This window comes from Dreissena polymorpha, chromosome 5, assembly GCF_020536995.1.
Source record: "Dreissena polymorpha isolate Duluth1 chromosome 5, UMN_Dpol_1.0, whole genome shotgun sequence".
Lineage (NCBI taxonomy): Eukaryota > Metazoa > Mollusca > Bivalvia > Myida > Dreissenidae > Dreissena > Dreissena polymorpha.
The window spans coordinates 121,065,879-121,074,165 of NC_068359.1; positions in this window are offsets into that span (position 1 = coordinate 121,065,879).

Below are 8,287 nucleotides of genomic sequence, written 5' to 3' on the forward strand. Positions count from 1 at the left end.
TAATACTTCCTGTACAAGAAACAAAGGTCGCGCTCATCAGAATATGTTCTGCTGAGTTCGGATTCTTCCCTTGAATCAGTCATTTCAAAGTTATTGATAAATACCAGGCCGATTGAACAAACCAAGCAATCAAACAAATAATTATTATCTGTTACTACTTTTTAAACGTTTATTGGCATTTAAAAGACACAACAAAATTATTTATTTAAACTTACTATTATATGTTTAAGTTTTATGCAATTATGATGTAATTTAAATACAGAGGATTAATGTTTTTCTGGTTGAAATATAAACGTTGCACTTCCAAAATCTATGCATGTATATAATGTAACGTACCACATACAACAATTATTAGAAAATTTGAATATATAATATATGTATAATAAATTACACACATGAATAGTATTATTACTTATTTTCTCAATTTCTAATAAATATCAATATTTAAAAAAAGCGGATAATTATTAAATGTTCTGTAAGATAATATAAACTACTTACTTTCTTAATTGCGTATAAATATCAACTGACAATTGACTTGTATTGAGGGCGGTATTCTGTGCGTGCAATATGCATGCTTCCCGTGGAATGCTTTCGTCATATAATGTGTGTACATATTGCATACACTTGTAATTGTTATGGACTGTTAAAGGAGCTTTTTCACGGATGAATGCATGTATCGGAGTTTGTCATTAAATGCTTTATATATGATAAATGTAAACATTTGATCTAAAATGCTCCAGTACAAAACAAGACTAAAATTAAAGAAAAAATAAGTAACGATCAACTGGGCTCGAACCACTGACCCCTGGAGTAAAAGATTATCGCTTAGACCACTCGACCATCCGTGCTCATACGATAAGTCATGTAATTTTTACATGATATAAGCAATCATCGTCGTATTCCACAATATAACGACAGCAACAAAACTCTCAAAATTATCCAATCGTTGCAACGCTTTATAATTTTCAGGTTTTTAAATCGTCAAACGATGTATATATTGGCTATTTTAGAACATATTTAATGTTCATTATTACTGTTTCCTTAAAAATATCATAACTACAACACACATTTGGGAATCTGAAACAATTTGTTTTTAAAAATTGTAAAATTACCAAAACGTGAAAAGGTCCCTTTAAAACTTATTTTAAAGCTCCATGTATCCGCACAATACATTTGTTTATATACGAATACATATTTTATTTAGTTAAATACGTTAGTAAGATTTCAATCATGTTTTGGTGGATTTGTTCCGATTGCAATGATTTGGTTTACAATATAAATCAAAAGCAACACTTCACTAATGTCACTAGTATTATTCGAATACAAATACAAATATCATAGTAACTCTACCTATTGTAGACATTTGAAATAATGTATTATTATAAAAAAACATAGAGGTGCCAACATAGGAATTCTATCAGCAATATAATTTTCTATTATGTATCCCACCTGGAGCGTTATGTTCAGTACATCGATTTGAAAGTTGTTGCAAACATAAATTTCACATATTTACTGTGGTTTTATTATCGAGTAATTTGCTTTGAAGATAATTGGCGCTGAAAACGATACTTTTTACAATAATACTCGAAATTAACTTAGTCCATTTGTTCAGCTGTGATATTGATGCCACACACTGATATTTGAAGTTAAGTGCCATTTCTTGATACTTCTCTATCACACATACTTCAGAATTTATAGAGCATGTGTTTGCGCTTTTTCAAAGTAATTAGATTCAGCAAATTCAATTTATGATTAATTTACTGAGTTACATCTTATTAACACAATTGTATCTCCCCATAGGTGAGAATAAACCACGTGATTTGTCTGAAATGTATGTTTTAGAGGCATTTGTTGATTTCAATGTGTCATTTGTTGTCGGAAAAGAAGTATATGGTTTGAAGTTCTGATGCAAACAAATGAGTTGTCATGGTGTATGCTCGAGTTTTTAAATACGAAGAATCAAACAAATACACAGATGTATCTTTAAGGCTAGGAAGCAATGAAACCAGAATGAAACTACTATGTTTTTGATTATTTCTAAAAATATATATTTACACTACATATCTTACTGCTGTTTTGTCTTGATTCGTTACTGGCATTGTGGCACACAAAATCATTTGTATAAAACAAAGTGTTTTATATTACAATTTAATATATTAAACAAGTTAAGGATACATATATTTGAACGACGTGTATATCATTACTCAGTATATGATAAGTAACATTAACATTTGTTTTGGCAAATTAAGTAAAGCAAATTTGTTAAGGGGGCACTTGTTCGCGGTTCACGATGGATTACGAAAGTGGCACTGGCCTCTGATAATTGGCATTTTTGCATTATATTTATAGGTTTAATAGCTCTTTACGATGGTTCTAATATACACTTGTCGGTGATACATACTAATTTGAATTAATATTTGACGATGTATTCCCACGAAAGTAATTATAGAACGCTCAATGTTCCTGACGCAGTGTTATAACGTTGCTGAACTATGGATTACCAATACAAATATCCTTGAAACTTTTACAACCCGCAATGAAATCATATTAGTCACTATTAACGAAGGAATGACTTCTTTCATCGTCCCAAAAGATCCATAATAATCATAATTTCTATATAGAAAGGCAGTTAAAACGATACATTTTTTGTTTTGAAGTCGAAATATTTATTAAGACAATATTATTATGGTGGACTTAAAAGGATTACTATGAACCGAACTTATTGAACCATATCGTGTTAGAATAATATATAGTTACTTTATTCTAAATAAAGTACATAATACATACATCGAAAGATGCAGCATTATAAATGGTTGTTATAAATGTGTGTCCTATATGCCAAACAATACAATATTTAGATTTCCAATGAGATACCATAAATTATATAAATTGATGTCATATTAGATTTAACGTTTCCCCAACAAACACAGGATTTTGGCGGACAATTCTTAACGGAAATGTTGTACAATTTGGCATTATAAGTAAATATAGATAATTGTTAAATAGTTCATATATAAGATTGCTTGACGTTAAAGTATCGAACGACATGCATTTTTGGGGCAGCATTGATATACAAAATGTATAATTATCGTAGAATGTTCTCGGCCTAGTATATGGGTAAACATGCTATTAGAAACATAAATCTGAAACGTTTTTAATGTGTTTCGTATGATTAAATTATTTGCTTTGGTACTAATTGATGATGTCGACGATACTGTTTACAATTAGAAAATTAATTGTCAGTTTGAAAATCGATACTTCAGATGTTGTATTAAGTCCATTTGTCATTTCTTGATAATAAGATACATGAGTTTCAAAGATCAAAGTCCTTTTTTCTGCGCTCCCTCACAATAATGAGATTCTACAAAGCAATATTTTTTTTAAATCATTTGAATTATTTTTAGTTTTATCTTAGTTACAACACGTGGCTTAACGCTCAATCTAAAATACACTAACGCTCAAACTATTGTGTTCATAATGCAGCGATTTAAAGCGAAATCACGTTCATCTCTTAAAGCCGTTCTGTGTTTTCAACATAGGTTTACATATTTATTTTGTTCGGTAATGGCCTAATATTTGTAATCATGGATTAGCTACTTACATAATAATAACGTCTTTAAAACCGTATTATACAAGATTTTTTCCATACTGATTGCTCTTACTTTACACTTTTAATGTGATTTACTCTAATCGTCTTTACAAATATCCTTTAAGAGCATATTTTAAAAAATGAAAATCATATGCTTGGTTATTGTAGGTTATCTGAATTACAGTTGTTAATGCTTGAACACAATGCGCTTCACCATTATAGACACTATGTTAGGATGTCGAAAGCCTGACATAATGCGATATCAATTTTGGTCAACGCCTTGTAAGGTAAATGAGAAGCACATAATTACAAGCAAAAACCGGTTAAAGGTACATCAATCACACTACTTACCTATAACAAATTATACTCAAAATCAAAACATTTTCATAAACTTTAACATTATACAATCATGAAGAAGAATCCCCAAGTTTAATCAAATGCACGTTTATGTTGTTATGTCGTAAAGATCGGAAATCTATTATAAGATTAGGGGATATGTCGAAGAAATTTAGGACTGGCATTTACAAAGTTCCAAACGAAAATCTAAATTTAGGTTTCGATGAAGGACACATTCATATCAAATCATAACTTCAATATTGGAAAGCCTTATACTAAAGTTGCAAAAATCAGAGTAACACTTTAACAAATATTCTAATAATCGACGTCGCAATTAATAATATTAAATATATAATTCGCGTTCCCAGCCTTATAAAATGTTGGTATCTATAATAAAATGATGCGTACATAATGAAAATATTTAAATCACTTTATTTTTATTGAAATAACACAACAGCATAAACAAGCTAGACCGAAAGTCAAGCCATAATATTAAGATTGTGAATATCCTTAGACTTTCTCAAAATAACTCTCTGGAAAGAACGTACATTTGATTTAATATCTCCGCTGTCCGCAAAGAAGATAAACAAGTTTGTTTCTTCTTTGCAATAAACAATAAATTTTGCTATGAAAAATCAATGTTACGCGTCCAATTACAAACGATTACAATTTCAATGCGCATTGACGTTTTCAAAAGTTTCATGTGGGCTTCAAAAGTAAAGACACCCAGTAGAAGCATAAAAAGGAAACCAAAAATAAACAAATTGAATTTAATTGTATGTTATGCAGTTCAGTAAATCATTATCAACAGCCTAGCGGAAACAAATTAATTCCAACAAACTTAGCAAAATACATAAATAGATTGTGGGTATCGTTTAGTGCAATCGCAATAACCATTATTTAGTAAAAAACTTCAGTTGATTTATTCTATTTCTTAACTTCCTGAAAAGATGAAAAGGTTAGTTCCACATATCTGTTGGTACTGTTGTTAAGAATAGCATAGATTCTCTATACACGACGGAGACGTAAACTGTTGTGCATACGTTTAATAAGTGTGTCTACACATGACAGTGAATGTCAAATGAAGTTACTATTCTTTATAATTTCTGGTATTATGTCTAGTCTTTTTAAATATTTCGTCTCGTAATTTCCGTTCGTCTTCCGATGGTAATGCCATGACATCTTAGTATGATATTAACTTTAATATCCCCATAATACGATATTTGAATGCACATCTAATGTGTATTAAAATTGTCGTTATCTCATATAAGAATCAACATCTGCCAAAAGGTGCAATGTGTCGTCATTCACCACACTGTGTCGTCATTCACCAGAATGTGGCGTCATTCATCACAATAATTTTTTGGACAATTTTTTTTATACATATAAAACTCCGATTATTGTTTATTGGCTAATCGACAATGTAAATACATTACTATTTGCCGTGCTTTGTAAAAAGCGGGTTTAATGTATGTGCGGGAAGTGCCGTTCAAAATTAGACTGTGCTTTACGTTTTTCATATCATGTGTCAATTAAAGTTCTTTATCATGCCTAGCCTTCTCGCATATCGCAACAGATGTATTATACCAGACAAACTAATATGCCCAAAGAAACACGCCCATCCTTTTTCGGCACATGGTATACATATAAGCATGTGTCTATGCAACTACCAAAGCAATTGAGATCTTACATAGCTCAAATAAGAACAGATACCTTGTCGCTTCGGATTGAAACCGGGCGGTTTAGAAACTTAAATATCGAAGAAAGACCATGACTTATGTGTACAAAACCCAATTAGGTCGAAACAGAATACCATTTCTTATTTGAATGTCCATTCTACCTTTGTTTAAGATTATCGTTTTATAACTGTGTATCAAATATGAAACCAAACATAACAAACATCCCGTATAACGAGAAGCTAGCATGTATGGTGACTGATAAGAAACTTATTTATAAAATTGCATTGTTCATTCAAGATTGCCATATGAAACGATCGGAAGCATTATATGTATCCGACATAAATTAAAACAAATCATTATGTAAATTATATTACCTTTGTAAATAATATTAGTTATTTCTACATGAACTTGCAATACTATCATTGTAAGTCCACTTGTTAATAATAATTGACAGAAGTTGTTGATCTAAACTATCCATGTTCATACTAACTCTTTTTATTATCATGATCTTTCCTGCACTACTTTGATATGATTTTATGATTACACCGCTAACATGTCCACTCAGTGACTCATTCATATGGCTGGGTAGTACATTGATTTGTACATATATTTGTTAATAATACTTTTAATCGTATTATTGCTGTTAAAATCAATGATATATGTATGTACTATGCGTCACTTTAATGAAAATATACAACATCAAAGCCACAGACCACACCCGAACCTGTGAAAAATGTACCAGGTGAGTCAGTTCCAAGCACCACTGCAACACTCCTCGTTGCTAAACATGCAAGGTACTGTAATCAACACAGGCTTTCAAAGGCCTTTATTAAAGGCACCTATAACTGCAAACATGAGTGTGCTGTATAATGTGATGTAATGTCGTTGATATGAAAACACTTATGAAAAATTGGCAGACGTTACACGGAAACATTCTGGATAAGGCTACACTTTGCAGCCACATTAAATTATTAATATATATGCATAGTGGATGTCGACTTTTATATGGCTACAATATAAAACATATACGGGGAAAGTAAGTCTTGATTTTTTTATGTTCGATCAGATATTCATTTTTTTATTTCGACTGTTTTTTTCAGATCCAAAATGACACAGAAATACTAATTTTAATAATGCAACTTTCAATTATGTTGTTTCATTTTTAATTCAAACATATAGATTTGAGTTACAGTTTATTAAAAATTATTCTACCATAAATCAAATTTTGAATGACGTGGCTTGTTTGCAACATATTGTTCTATTAACAGCGCTGCTATTTTATGGATTTTACACATGCTTTCTTTGTTTGAGTCGAAATACATTTAAAAGGCTTTAAACCTAAGGCGTTTATTCTGTTTAGTTCGTACTGCATTTCAAAGAAGAGAGGACGTTTTAATTATAAATTGCAAACGTTTTGGAAAATGCACATGTATTATTGATTACGTTAACAAATGATTTTTAGAATATTGGTGGTTTAGTTGTGTATGGTATTCTTTCATAGTAATACATTGGTGTTTTTTTAAAGTTCGTTGGAGATATCATTTGTAGAATGTGGTTCCCAAGTCTTTGCAAATTAAACTAGGCTCGTACAATAATAATTGCCTACAAATATATTTACTTAATCAATGATGTTATGTTCATTTGAAGCAATGTTTCAAACAATGCAATCGAATTTCTCAGACCTCGTTGTGACATAAGTATCAGTTAGTTCATTTTAAACACAATCAATACAATTACAATAAATGACCAATAGAAAATTAACGTAGGTCATTGTACGGAACGCTTCTAAAAACATATTGGTTGGCTAAAAATTATACTGAAAATGAACTATGAACTGTCGATAAACATTGACATAACTTTTTGTTGTTTTCTTTTCTATCAAAACGTGGAAGAGGCGAGGTAAATGAAATTCAAAGCTGACCGAACGAAAAAATGCATTACGTTGTAAATTATCATAACCGTTTAAAGGGACTGTCAACCACGAATGACAAAAAAAGAAAAGTTATAAAATACCGTATTTTTTTACAATTATTAGTTTATATTGATTAAAATATCACGATTGGTATATTACATTACTTGAAAAAGTTCATATTATCAGTATATTCGGTATTATAATTTTGCGATGTGAAATCGAAAGTACATCGCGAAAATAGGTGACATAACGATATACACACTATAAGTAACGCAAGTAAATTGATCATTTTATTTATAAAATATATAAATTTTACTACGCATGCACAATTTGCATTCCTGGGTTTACAACGGGACGATGATGATGAATCTACTGGCGTTATTTATAGTTAACTGGTAGTAACCTGGTAGACATACCCAGTATATTTATTACCGAATATACTGAACATATGAAACTTAACAACTTTTTATAAGTAATGTAATAAACCAGTCGTGATATTTTAATCAATATAAACTAATAATTGTAAAAAATAAGGTATTTTACAACTTTTATTTTTCTTCGTCGTCGTGGTTGACAGTCCCTTTAAATAACAATCACAAATAGTAATAACTTGATAGCATGTTGGGCGTTTTGTTTGACTGTCCAGACGCATACCTGAAAACCCACAAATCAAAGACGTCAATGGTAAATCAAGTAAGAGCAGTAAATGACTTTGGTATGCTTCGGAACGCCATCGTTATAGTCCCATTGTATTGCGATAACAACCATATT